This window comes from Oryctolagus cuniculus, chromosome 6 (assembly GCF_964237555.1).
Source record: "Oryctolagus cuniculus chromosome 6, mOryCun1.1, whole genome shotgun sequence".
NCBI classification, from domain to species: domain Eukaryota; kingdom Metazoa; phylum Chordata; class Mammalia; order Lagomorpha; family Leporidae; genus Oryctolagus; species Oryctolagus cuniculus.
In genome coordinates this window covers 101,401,603-101,416,826 of record NC_091437.1, presented here as the reverse complement: position 1 = coordinate 101,416,826, position 15,224 = coordinate 101,401,603, and positions in this window count along the sequence as shown.

Genomic DNA, 15,224 nt, shown 5'->3' with positions numbered 1-15,224 from the left:
ATCCTATAGGGACTGAAAGTAATCATTTGCTAACAGCCAGCAAGAAAACAGAGACTTCAGACTTCCAATAGAAAGGAACTAAGTTCCACCAACAACCTATGGTCTTGAAAGACAACTCAATTGAGGCCGGGGCTGTGGTGCAGTAGGTTAATCCTCCACTTGAGGTGCCAGCATCCCATATGGGCACCAGTTCCAGTCTTGGCTGCTCCACTTCCTATCCAGCTCTCTGCTATGGCCTGGGAAAGCAGTAGAAGATGGCCCAAGCCCTTGGGCCCCTGCACCCGCGTGGGAGACCCAGAAGTTCCTGGCTCCTGGCTATGGATCAGCACAGCTCCAGCTGTTGCGGCCAATTAGGGAGTGAACCAGTGGATGAAGGACCCACCACCTACTCTGTAACTCTGACTTTCAAGTAAAATAAATAAATCTTAAAAAAAAGAAACTGTGAAAATAGTCATGAGTTTTTTTCTTTATTTTAATTAGTTTTCAACAGATTAAATATAGTTTGCAGAGACTTCAAGAATACAGTGATATTCCCCTCTTTTTTCCCTCCCACCCCCTTTTCCCTTTTCTCCATCTCGCCTTCTCTCCTTCTGCTAAATGGTGATAATTTGTTTCCCAGCAATAGAAAACTTAAATGGTTGATATACCTGAGATGTGATTGGCTTGAATTGTGTTTGTGTGTGTGTGTACATATGCATATGCTTACGTGAGATCTTGCTGATCTACCTCACAGTATATCTATCTCAATCTGTAGCAGACCTAGTGAATACCTGAACTCAGATCTCTGCATGTGCACCCAAGTCCTAAGATGATGCGGACTCCATAATGCAAAAATTACTACAGTTAGTAACCATATAAGTATGTTTCTTGTCAATGATGTACTAAATTTATAACAATGGCCCCACTAGATATAACATCTAATATCGCTGTTGCTATCTTAGTTTGTGTGACTACATTCTATTTTATTCATTGGCAAAAATGACCTAATGACTTATTTCTCAGAACTTATTTCTTTCGTTTTGTTTTGTTTTGTTTTGTTTTGTTTTGTTTTGACAGGCAGAGTGGACAGTGAGAGAGAGAGACAGAGAGAAAGGTCTTCCTTTGCCGTTGGTTCACCCTCCAATGGCTGCCGCGGCCGGCACGCTGCAGCCAGCGCACCACGCCGATCCGATGGCAGGAGCCAGGTACTTCTCCTGGTCTCCCATGGGGTGCAGGGCCCAAGGACTTGGGCCATCCTCCACTGCACTCCCTGGCCACAGCAGAGAGCTGGCCTGGAAGAGGGGCAACCGGGACAGAATCCGGCACCCCAACCAAGACTAGAACCAGGTGTGCCAGCTAATGCCTAGTGAGCCATGGCACTGGCAGAACTTATTTTCTAATATTACATGATGCACAACATAATTTGTCAAGTAGGTTGAGAGTGAGACTAACTTGTAAATTCTACTAGTGCTATACCACTGCTCACTTTTTTAAACTTTTGAGATTTGATTCCTGTAAAAGCCATTAGCTCTACTGTTGGGAGGAACAGTGCTTTTTTTTTTTTCTTCTTAGTATTTGTTGAATTATTTACTTAGTGGAGGGTTAAGCTTATGATTATGAAATAAACTGAAGGTAGACCATTGTAAAGATTAAAAGAGTAAGAAAGGTAGGATGAAGGAGGGTGGGAGTGTGGGCAGATTGGAGGGTAGGATGTGAAGAATCACTATGCTTCTAAGTCTGTATATATGAAATACATGAAATTTGTTCACCTTCTACAAATTTAAAAAATAGAAAAAATAAAATAAACCTTAAGAAACTCTTTAAAAATAAAAAACACTAAAACACAAATATGACTACATATATGAGGCATCTATAATGGACAAACTCAGACTGCAGCTTGGTTTTGCAAAGCCACACTGTCGAGGAAGTGCAGGCCGGCGGTGCCCTTTCCCACAAAGAAACACCGTGGAATGCTTCGATAAACATGTCCGTTGATTCACAGCCATGTAGGTTTTTTGAAGAGCAGGGAGAAGGGGTGTAACTAACTCAGAGGAACACTGACTATAGGACAGATCTCATACTGGCACCAATATGCCTCTCCAATCAACTCGAAGGTCACGTAGCTTTCCAGGTGGGCCTAATGGGCCTGGACCACACCAGGGAGCAGTTTATTTGATTGGCAAAAGGTGGGGTTGGGGAGAAATATGCTCTGTTGGGATCACCCACAAGAGACCAAAAATGATATAGAGGTTACTAAGGTCCAAGTACAGAAGTCCATGAAGAGTTATCGTTTAATAAGTATTGAGTATCTATTTAGGTTGATTGAAATGTTTTGGAAATACATTGTGACAATGATTTTCAACAGTTATACAACACTATGGATGTAAATTAGTGTCACTAAATTGTACAGTTAAATAGTGAATTTTATGCAGCCTATATTTCACTACAATAAAAAAGTGCTATCTACCAACCTAAATTTTTGTCTTTTAATTTAGGTAACAGTCATGAACTGTTTCCTAATCATTAAACAAAATAGTACTAAAAATTTGTTTAGAGATTATTTCTATAGGGTAGTGAATTAATACACACTCAGATGTATGTAGCATAGGATGAAATGCAAAACTCAGTACTTTCAGTCATTTTACTTTGGACGTCTAACACCATACTTCACATCGGAACTAGTCTTGGCTTAGGTATGTAGTAAGTACAAGGAATAATATAGATAAGATGGCTGGTAAATTATGCCTATTATGATACCGATGATAGAAAATATAAGAAATATTTTTAAGCCATTAAGGCAAGCTATATATCTTATACATATGTATATATGAGAAATGCTATGATCTGAATGTTTGTGGTCTCCCCTAAGTTGATGTGCTGAGTCCTATTCCCTTGAGTGCTGGAACATGATGAGATCATGAATTGCAAAGGCTTCGTGCTTAAGGTTAGTGCCCTTATAACAGAGACTACAGAGAGCCGATCAGCTCTTTCACCATTTGAGGTTACAGTGAGAAGATGGAACCTCACCAGACACTGAATCTGCCTTAATCCTGGACTTCTCAGTGCCCAGAACTGAGACATAAATTTCTGTGGTTTATAAGCAACCCAATTTTTGGCATCTTGTTTGTACAAACAAGGAGAAGAGGTGTTAAATTGTGGAGAACAAGTTGATAAATGCTGAGTAAACACAGTGGAGCTTGCTTTTCCAGTCTCAATGCCTTTCTAGCCACGTGACCTTGAGTGTCATACAACTTCCAGAACCTGCTTTACCTACCTCACAGTGCTGATGTGAGTCGCAAAGAAGAAGATATTTGTGAGACTATTACAATTCTGTAGAAATACAAGGCACTGAAGTTATTTCACTGAGGTGCATATTTATATACACTCAGAACTCAAATAAGTATCTCGTGAGAGTTTAGTGAGGATTTTATTAAAGCAGCATCGTGGAGCAGGTTTCTATTTACACATTCAAACATAGATTTTGCTTTCAAAAATATCTAAGAAAAAAATCCTCAAAAATTTGACACTTGACAAAAAGAGATGTCAACATTGTGTGTTTCAACCTCACAAATACCTGAGAAAATATTGCAAATTCATCTCAAACAAGGGGCAGGAGAAATAAAGACTTAAAAGGCAACAAGAACACAAGAAAACAGACAGCAGCATGAGCAGCTAAATGCATTCCATGCAACTTACAATGAAACACAGGAAAGAACATCAGTAAGCCACCTTGCATAGTCGTCAAGTGACAGGTGTGACATAACAATGGAATCACGTGTGAGAAAAGGAAAGCACTAAAAATGCAGAATTAATTTTGCACTACCTCCCAGCAAGGTTATGAATTCTCCAAGGTCTCCTCAGATGTGCTTTCATTTATCGAACACACATCAAACCCGTACTCGTTAGCACTATATATTGAATGTTTCAAAAATACTCACCACTGAAAATTATAACTACTCACACAAAGCACTTCCAAGTCTGTAATCTTTCTTTTGCCATGTATGTTTTATTACATATACATTTATGTTCTTTAAAAAAATACTAGTCCCTCCTTTAATCTACTCCATATCTTGCGAAAACCCCTCTTTTCTGATTTGGAAGTATGAAGACTGGATCACAGTCAGGAGAAAGTGACAAAGAAGCAAAGATAAAAGTAGATGTTTGAGGAACTAAAGGGAAAAGACTCAGAAAATAAAAAATGAAAGAAACCAGGAGTAAAGGAAACAGAGAGGATGGAAAATAAGGCCAAGAAAGAAGGAAAATGCAGAGAGATGCATGGCAGGGCTTAGTGAGAGCTGAGATAGGAAAACTAAGAGGCAAAGGAATTATTTTTAGGACACCGTAGAGTGATCAAAGGAGGCTGTTGTAAAAGTCCGATAAGGCAGTTCACAGAATACAAAACTAGATCATTTAAAAAGTAGAAGTGGATGTTTCTACTTAATAGGTAAATGAAAGGAATTCATGTGTACAAAATGAAGCAAGATTTCATGCTAAGATAATAAGATCTCATCACTGGAAGAGTATTTGGAAAAGATCAAAGCCCAAATAATTTATGCAAAATTGTTGCATAATAGACAACTGTAAGGGTGGATTCTCAGAAAGAGATTTTTTCACCCTGTCCACATAAGGGACATGCAAGATTGACCCTGAACTGGATATTGAGGAGGAAAAGCAAATTCAAAGGGGACTGCATTCACTTCAGTTGATTCTAAGAACAGGAATCAATTTTTATGTAGTCTGGGTCTTAAGGAGAAAGCCAGACTGGGTCATGGATATGCCACCTCTCAATTTGATGACCATGCACAAGTCACCCATCCTTAGTCTCAGCTGCTGTCTTTTAAGTGTTGAATAATAAATATTCAAGTCAATAAGATGTCATCAAGACTGAAGATACTATTAGTAAAGTATCTGACAAGTGGGGCATTTGCAATAAAGAGTTAATATGCTTAGAGTTTAAATAAGCAAGGTACTGATTTGGAAATAATGGGTACATAGAATTTTACCTGTGAAAGCTCTTTGGTCTATCAAGTTATACCAACAATCTTAGCCCATTTTTGTGCTGTCATAGTCAGAGCCTGGGTGATTATAAACAATACAAGTTAATTTGGCTCATAATTCTGAAGGCCATGAAAACTCAGCAAGTTCAATCTGATGAGAATCTTCTTGCTGTGTCCTAACATAGTGGAAGACATACAGTAAGTGAGACATAGACAAAGGGAACGGTGACGAACACATCCTTTAAAGGAACATTATTTCCCTAACCATGAACCCAAAGTCTCAAAAATGGTATTAATTCCTCTGCGTTCATGACCTCGTCATTCCATAAAGGTGTCACTTCTCTGCACTGCATTGTTTCCAACACACGCACTGCAAGGGACACATTCAAACCTAGCACCAGCCAATAGGAAGAAAAACAAAAGTCAAGTGCTCTAAGTAAAAGCAAAGTTTAAAATACCATCATTACCATCATTGTTTTTGAAAATACTTTATTAACTCTATAATACATTGAGGCTTTTAGTCGGTATCCTCAGGAAAAAGATTCCCACTTGTTATTGCTAATAGCAAGGGAGAAATCCCATTCTATAAAAACAATAAATAGTACTATTTCAGATATATTCCAACCAAGTCCAGATTAAAGGACGAAAAGAAAGACATAGAAAAATAGTAGACTAGCAGAGGAAAAATGATATAATCACGTTACTCAAGGTAAAGCAGATGAAATAATACAACTTCTACACTAACACTACTCCAGGGTCTTCAGGTAGTTTAGCAGATAAACAATTCTAGATTTGGGGGCAGGGACTGATGTCAAAAAGTTTATGTAATGTGCATCCACACATTCATTCCTGAAATTCTTTATCTTTCAACAATATAATTGCATACAGTGTTCAGACTTTTCTTTGGAAATATTAAAGAAAAATATATTCTATAGAGAAAAAAACTGCATCTGTATTCTTCTGTAATGAAAGTAACAAGTTATTTTGTGATTTCATTTGAGCCAGATGAGATTAATGGTAAATTTAAGACCCCTACAACAGCCCATGTTTTCTTCAACTATATTAGGGAACCATAATACTTTTAATGAATTCACTTTCATTGCTATGGCGACTGCTCCAAAAGGCAACAATAACCCTAAGTAATGATTGGCAGCAGGATCTCTATGTTTGGATTTTCACACTGTTGCGGGCAAGACCAGGAAACTTTAATGATCACTGACCGTGACATGTCTAGAGATAAGAGATGTTGGACACTGTAGTTTGACATCTCTAACAATCTCTCAGAACCTAGTTCTTCCACATTTTGAAAGGTAAGTTCTGGTATATGGAGGCATGTCAGGGAAATATGTCAAATTAAAATATGATCCTGATTTGTGTATGTTTACAATCTTTGCCCCTTGCAACTCTTCAAAATGCAAAAAAAAATCAATATCAATGTTTTAGCAAAAGAAGTGCTTACAAATTATTCGATGTAGCTTATAACAGAAATGAATATGCCTTTTAAAGCTGGTTTGGGAATGACTATTTATAGACTCACGCTTGTAAAGACCTAAAAAGAAAACATTTGCTTCACTACAATCTTCAGCTTTTGCATCGTTGCCTTATTCATTTCATGACATTAAATAGCACTGGCAGACAATCCAAAGCTATTAGCATCTATTCATTTGTTAATCAATTAAGTCTTTTAATGCATTATTGTCCAGAAGACAAAGTGCCTTCATAGATCTAAGCAAAACATTAGAAAAAATCCCTTTTGAAAATTAATATACAAACTAGTGAAAAATCATGTACAGGGCACTTGTGACAATTAAATGGACATATGTTTATAATTAAGCTATTTGGTAAGGACCAAACTATTAATCATAATGCTTCAATAATTAAAAAGAAAAAGGTTTAAGAACTAGCAATGAGTTCCAAGTAATATATCATCAAATATACACAACAAAACTTGGAAGTAAGCATTCTTTATATTTCTATCAATAAATAATAAAGCCAAGTAACAGAATGTATAAATAGCATATTCGTGAATGCTCAATTACTAAATACCAGAAGAAATAGCCTAACCCAGACAACATGACTCCAGGCTTTTAACCACTATGCCATGTGGTGGTACTGAGTGCAAATCTTATTGCAAAAATTCAACTCTTCTCATGGTACTTCAGGAACTACAATAAGGATATATAGTTGTAGTGTTTAAAACACAGGATCGGGGCTGGCGCTGTGGCACAGTGGGTTAAAGTCCTGGCCTGAAGTGCTGGCATCCCATATGGGCGCCAGTTCTAATCCCAGCTGCCCCTCTTCCGATCCAGCTCTCTGCTATGGACTGGGAAAGCAGTAGAAGATGGCCCAGGTAACTGGGCTCATGCACTCACATGGGAGACCCGGAAGAAGCTCCTGGCTCCTGGCTTCGGATTGGCGTAGCTCCAGACGTTGTGGCCATCTGCGGAGTGAACCAGAAGAGGGAAGTCCTCTCTCTCTGTCTCTACTTCTCTCTGTAACTCTGTCTTTCAAATAAATAAAATAAATCTTAAAAAAAAAAAGCAGGGTCATCCAAAAGTTCATGGAAAGTGCTTATTATGGAAAAGCTATACACAATTTCAAACATTTTCACACCAAAATGTATCTATCTTTTAATTCCAATTTTTCATGAACTCCATTTCCTTGGATGTCTGATTTTTATACAGGTAATTTTGGTGCTACATTATTACAACTTTTTAACTAGAGATTTTAAGCCAGGATTTTCTAAGCAAAGCAATTTATTTTTTAAAAAATAATTTATATGTGTTTATTTTCTTTGAAGAGATAGAACAAAAGATTGTCCATCCACTGGTTCACTACCCAAATGGCCACAGTAGCCAGGGCTGGGCCAGGCCAAAGACAGGAGCCAAGAGCTAATTCAGTTCTCCTGCATGGAGTACTTGAGTCATCATGTGCTGTCTCCAAAGTGCTCATTAGCATGAAGCTGGACTGGAAAGCAAAGCCAGGATGGTTCCCAGACACTGCTACCAAGCACCAGTTTAACTGCTGTACTCAAATGCCCACCCCAAAGGAGGCCTTCTTCTACCACTGCTGCTTTTCCTATCTCCTATATTTTTTTCTACCTTCAAGGAGATAGTTTATAATCTTACTAATTTGAATGAAAAGTTCTTTGCTTTCCTGAATTTTATTGTTTTATATATGAAATAAATTGCTTTAGTCTTACAGTTTTTAAGGAGTAAACTCAATGAGATGTAAAAATATAGGTGGTATGTGAATATAATAGCTATCTAATAAGTAACTGATGGATTATGTATATTTCAATGCTTTTGAGTTTTCTTATAATTTGGAGGAATCTTGAACATAATTTTATAAAGTTTTAATATATCAAAATTTTTCCTAATAATAATGTCAACTCAGACCAGTTAAATATAAATTTATGCAATTATTTTCCTTTGTTAGCTTGCCAATAAAATAATTTAGTTACAATATTTAGGAAAAAGTATTTGTAACTTGTGGGGAGCAACTCGGACTAGACTAAGTTACTGGAATTAAGACTTATTCTATGCATCTGCTCTCCCACAATATGGCGCTGGGAGAGGAGTAAACAGCTTCTATGCAGCTGCCTCTCGCCAACTTGAGTGATGACCTGCAGGAGCTGATCCTGCTCCTGATTGGAGGAGAGCAGCGTACTCGGCGTGTGGGTAGCAGAGTTGGGATTGGTGGAAGAGGACTATAAAGGAGGAGAGAGACAACATGCACCAGGAACATCTAAGGGGAACACCTGAAGAACATCTGAGCAGCCCCCAAGAGAGCCGGCCGGCGGTGTGCCGCTCCCCCGCGGAAGTGGGGAAAGTGGCAGGGGGCATCGCCCTTCCACGGAGGTGGAAGGACGGCAGCCAACCCGGGAAGAACCAGCAGCAAACCCGGGGAGGGCCGAGCAGACAAAAGAACAGCGCAGGGTCCTGTGTCGTTCCTCCGTGAAGAGGGGGAGCAACAGTAACTTAATTCAAATAAAATAAATGAAAGTCAAGAGTCGTTATTTTGGCATTAAGAATAAAGCTAAAGTCTCAAGATTTCATGTCTTGAATTTCAAAGGCAAAATTATTATTTTAAATTAATTTATTTATGTATTTTCATGCTTGTTTTTATTTTATTTGGACAGCAAAAACAGAGAAAGATCGTTCAACCACTGGTTCATTTTCCCCATTGCCCACAGCAGGCTGGGTCTCAGGTGGCACTTGAATCAGAATCTGCTGCCTCCCAGGGTGCACAATAGCAGGAAGACAAATCTGAAGTGGAAGGGCCAGGACTCAAACCAGCACTCTACAATGCGATGCAGATGTCTCAAGTGATGATTTAACCACCGTGCAAACACGTGCCTACTAAAAGCAAAATCAGGGCCTGGCATTATGGCACCAGTGACACCAGCATCCCATATGGGTTCTGTTCCTGTTCTGGCTGCTCCAGTTCTGACCCAGCTGCCTGCTAATGCATCTTGGAAATCAGTGGAAAATGGCCCAAGTGTTTGGAAGTCTGCACCCACATGGGAGACCTGGAAGATGCGCCTGTCTCCTGGCTTCAGTCTGGCCTACCCCTGGCCATTGCAACCATCTGGCGAGTGAACCAGTGGATAGAAGACCGATTCTCTCTCTCTCTCTCTCTCTCTCTCTCTGCCTCTGCCTCTCTGTAATTCTGCCTTTCAAATAAATAAAAAATAATATTAGAAAATAAAATATGAAAATTATTCATTTTCTTGCAATGATGAACTGACCAGTCCATACAACAAAGGTATTGTGTGCAGTAAAATAATGGCACTTTACAAAAGTATGCATGCTAGGAAATGAAACGATAAATATTATACAAAGGAGATTTTCAGAAATGCATACCCATTGGTTACTTAAATTTCTGGGTTTATTAAAAACTTATTTAATTTGAAAATCAGGGTTCCAGACAGCTCAGTCCTCTGATGGTTCACTCCCCAGATGGCCAGAAAGCCCAACACTGGGCCAGGTGGAACCAGGAGCTTTTTCTGGGTCTCCCACATGGATGACTGTGGCTCGTGTCCTTGGGCTTTCCTCTGCTACTTTCCCAGAACATTAGCATGGAGCTGGGTTAGATGTGGAGCAGCCAGGACATGAACTGGCACCAATACAGGAGGCTGGTGTTGCAGGAGGTGGCTTTATCCAATACGCCACAGAGCTGTTCCTAAATTTCTTGGTTTTACAATATTAATCATCCATAATTTTAAAACAAATTAAATACGGCATCTTTCTGAATATAGCCTCCACCACTACACCATGGTCATGAATATGGTTGATAGTGTATTAGAAACAATCATAATTCCATTATTGTCAGATTATCTTCATAGTTGAGTAGTAGACTAATTTCTTAGTAAAAGAGGGTAAAAAAAATCTAATGTTTCAGAAATTTTTCAGTAAAGCATAGATTCTGTATAAAAATAATGATGCAGCTACATATTGTTTTAATACTGTTAGAAGAATATTAAAGCAAAGGAAAGCAATTACATTTTATTTGCTTGATAAAGAAAATTTATATTTATTTTGTAAGTAGTACAGATTTCCAAATGTTTATATTTTGAAAACAGTATTTGCAATTATATTCATGTTATGGATGAGATAAAAATGAAGCATTTTAAAATTTAATATGAACATTTTGAGTCAATTATTGAAAAGCAATAGTGTTAAAAATGTGTTTCTTTCTGATACCAATTTTCTCGGCATATTTGTATCATGTAACTAATTTGCAACTTTTTAAAAATAGAATTTAGTAAGCATTTGATAAGTTGAGAAAATTTGTTAATGTTCTCTCAAAGCATATATTCATAAATAAAATAGAAATTACATTTCTATTCTTTACAATGCAGTATGTATATTTCTCCTAGCCCACCCTATATTTTGTAACTTCCTATGCCAATCATTCAGCATTCTGAGGCAGTGAGTGGCTACAAGGATGAGTAATGAGATCAAATACCTTCTCCCTCTAGATCGTAGCCTTTCTGTCTGGTCTATATCACAAATGACTAAGATTTGTCGTTAGCAGTGGATGGGTGTTTAATTGTCAATGAGAAATGTATCCTGGCATAGGTCCAATTCCTAACAGCACAGCGTTCAATGTTACAGAAATCACCACAGTGTGTTAGGTTCCTTATCTACAGAACATATTGCTCTAAGAATTTATGCAAGACAAAAAGCTCACTTAGTGCTACAGAGCCCTATTCAGAATGGAAATACAGAACACTTCCTCAAAACTATACAACCTCAAAAAAATCATCATTACAATACAAATTAAAAGGGGAAGGAGAGGCAGAAGAAAATCATCTATTTATACAGGCAACACATGGTTTACTAAGTACAGAAAAAGAGGCAGATGATATGAGCAACTAGGTAATATAAGATTGCTGTTGGCTTTCAGAGACTACTCAGAGTGGCTGAGAATTAAATAACCAATTTTGATTTCAGGAGATAAATAGTAGAGAAGAGATGTGACTGAGGTGCCAGAGCTTGGAGGACTGTTCTCTTGTCTGAAGACACTAGGAAAGACAACCTGGGTGATGATTTTTGACCTGATTCTTGAATAAATTGAAAGCAAGGATAAACCTGAGAGCATCCAAAAGGAAGGTTGCAGAAAAGCATGAAATTGTTTAGAATCTAGCAAATAATTATCCATAAGTAACAAATTGACTACATGTGGGGAAACATATCTATAAAATTTCAGTCAACAGATAGAAACCACTCCAACTATCTGTCCAGGAAAAAAAATTATATATGAAGAATGATTAACTTGTCAAAGAGGATTGGCTACTAAAAGGACAAAAGAGAATCCCCAAAAATACATAGAAATAGCAGATGCAGGAGTCCATACTATCTTTTGGTCTGAAGAAAGAACTTAAGGAAGAAACAAACTGGGAAGAGGATTTCCCCCAAGGCTGAGATTTAGATCTTGTTTGGAAGGAACATGCTGCTGACCACTGAATGGGAGAGAAAGTGACTGGGCTAACCACAAACAGTGAGGGAACAAGCAGAAGCAGAAAATCACCAGCCATAGTGCCAGCAAGGCCTGCTGTAGAGCCAGCATCACTGGACCACACCCCTGACAACCTCACCATGGAAGCCTGGAGGTGAATGGAAAAACAGCACTCCATCAACAAGAGAACAACCCCTAATAATGGGCCCTCCTGTGCCCTCTACAGATAATGCTTCACAATACACCAGCTGTCCACTGAAGAAGACTTAGCACCAATTCCAGGATCAAAGAGGAAGTCAAAGAATGGTGGATTTGGAGTTGAGGGGCAATTGATTAAAACTCACACAACAATTGTTAGGAAACATGGCTGCAAAAATCAGACAAGAAGTTCGGGGCAGTTATTCAGATGACCTTGTACCAACCCCTTCCTCCCTTCTTTCACATTTGTAGTTCTCCAGAAAAGCTTTGGAATGTGCTGGGAACGCGATATCTTGAGAAAGAAGGGACTAGTCCAAACAAGTGATCTCTACACAAGTGTCCCTGAGAAAACAAAGGATAGCCTTCAATGCTTTGGTCCACCAATTCAAATGACCTTGTTGTATAAAACCTAGAGCGGGCTACAGTTTTCAGGGGTCCCTCAGCTCTGCTACAAGTGGAAAATGCAGAGAGGAGATGCCATCTGCCCCCAGATGCATTGCTGACCAGTTTGTCCTGAATCCCAAGTTTCTCTGGTTCCTTACTGCTCCCCTGATTTAATAAATCCATATCAAAGAACTTGTAATATGCATGAGTATTGTTTTATTATATTCAGACAAGTTGAAAACTATTGGCAGTGAACCTGATCCTGTAAATCGTACTGGATATCATGAGAATATGCCACTATGTGCAGAAGCAAAGAAATTTTACTCTATCAATATTACACTATGCTGACTATAACAGATTCGAGATCTGTTCTCAGGAATTTTATTTTCACAAGTAAGAAGAAATTTTCTTTTTAAGAATACAGGCACCATTGTGGATCTGCTTTAGTATGTGTGATGTAGGTGATGGAAAAGTCATAAAAACATTGAAGCAGGTGAATGACATGCTTGCATTTGTGTTTTAGGAAGTTCATTTAGGACATTTTGTGTTTGGAGGTGGATTATACTAATGAAAGATGTGAGTTGAATTTTTCTTTTCATATTGATAGGTCACTGATGTCACTCTGATTGACCTGAAATGCAGATAACTGTGTAACGACATAACAAGCTTTAAAATATTTTACTAAAAATCACCGAATAATAATTACAATACCAAACCAAGATCAAACAACACGTTTGTGACAGTCTGTCACTGATAATATCAAGGCTATCTAGTAACATTTAGTATTTTGTGCAGTGATTGTTCAATTAATGTTATTGATTGACTGTCTTGAATGCATTTCTAACTGACAGACATGTTACTGCAAACTAAAATAATAATACTTCTTTTCATTTAGCAAGATGGCATGACTGGGATTTAGCCGTGGGCAGTGTAAAGTACAAAATAAATTTCAGGATATTTGATAAGTTGCTATTTTGTTGCTGGGGAATAGGACAAATTTTCATTTGAATGAGCTTAGGAAAGTTCTCATATATTTTCATTTTAGAGTCTATACTGAAACCGATATTTCTTGATTCTATTATTTTTGTGACAAAAAATTTTAAATTTAACCATGTAACAAATTCAAGATTAAATATTGGTTACAGAGAATGACTGAATGCTCTTTGAAAACTCTACAGCAATGCCTGACACACAGTAGGCAAACAGTACTGTTTATTTCCCTTGGAATCAAGGAAAAGTAAAGTGACTCTGGTTTTGAAAATTGAGAAGTCTGAAGTGACTTTGGAAAACAAAAGCTTTGGATTCATAAAGTCTCTATAGTTTTTAGCTGTGTGATCATGGAATATTTTATTTACCTTTCCACAGTTTACTATTATCATATGTGTTTTTTTTTTTAAAGATTTCATTTACTTATGTGAGAGGTAGAGTTACAGACAGTGAGAGGGAGAGGCAGAGAGAAAGGTCTTCCTTCTGTTGGTTCATTCTCCAAATAGCCACAATGGCCGGAGCTGCACAGATCCGAAGCCAGGAGCCAGGAGCTTCTTCCGGGTCTCCTATGTGGGTGCAGGGGCCCAAGGACTTGGGCCATCTCCTACTGCTTTCCCAAGCCACAGCAGAGAGCTGGATTGGAAGAGGAGCAGCTCGGACTCGAACCAGCTCCCATAGGGGATGCCGGCACTGCAGGCCAAGGATTAACCTATTGTGCCACAGCGCTGGCCCCTATCATATGTATGTTTTCACACAGGGACACAAGTATATATTTGAGCACTTAGTATGCACACATGTTAGACTCAATTCCTTGGCAATCACTTAATTTATATAATCTCATTTAATTATGTGTTTTGAGCCTTGAGTTAAGTATTTAATTTATAGATGAAGATGGTAAGCTTGAACCAAATGACCTGCATTGATAAATGCCTCAGGACTCATAGGTAGCAGCTCTGAACTTCAAACCTAATCACTCTTTCACTGTGAAGATTTGGGAGAAACATTAACTAAGCTTTCCCCTCTATGGGTCTAATGGGAGAACATAGACAGGTATGTGAAAACATGTCTGGGAGGCATCCAGGGAAAGTTAAAGTTCTTGTTTCTTGTCACCCATGTTGAAGACCTGGATGGAGTTCCAGGCTTCTTTATTTTAAATGGTCCAGCTTTGGCAGTTGCAGGAATCTGGGAAGTGAACCAGCAGATGTGAGATTTCTCTCTCTCTTTCTCTCTCTGGTTCTCAAACAAATAAACAAAATTATTTATTAAGTGTACCATATGTTGAGTTATTTGATAAATTCTGAAAGAAATAATTTACTTAAATTTGTTGTTTTTCTAAAGAACAAATATGCAAGGAATATATAAGAACACATTGAAATATTCATGGAACATGGAATAAAAAGAAATATATTTTGATGGAAAACATTTTTGAAGTACTTGCATAGTTTCTTATAAGAATAATTACCATGAAGATTTTAAAAATCCTTCATGCTTACCTGCACACATACACGCATACATATATTGTGTGGATGTTTATACACTATACATATACATACCTCTATATATCAACTACCTGTAAATATATACTACTTGCATACACTGAAAAATATGTATGTATATATGCGAATAAGTACACACACATACACATAACCATGCATTGTTTAATGATAGAAATTATGTACAAGAAATGTGTCACTAGATGATTTTGTCAGTGTGTAT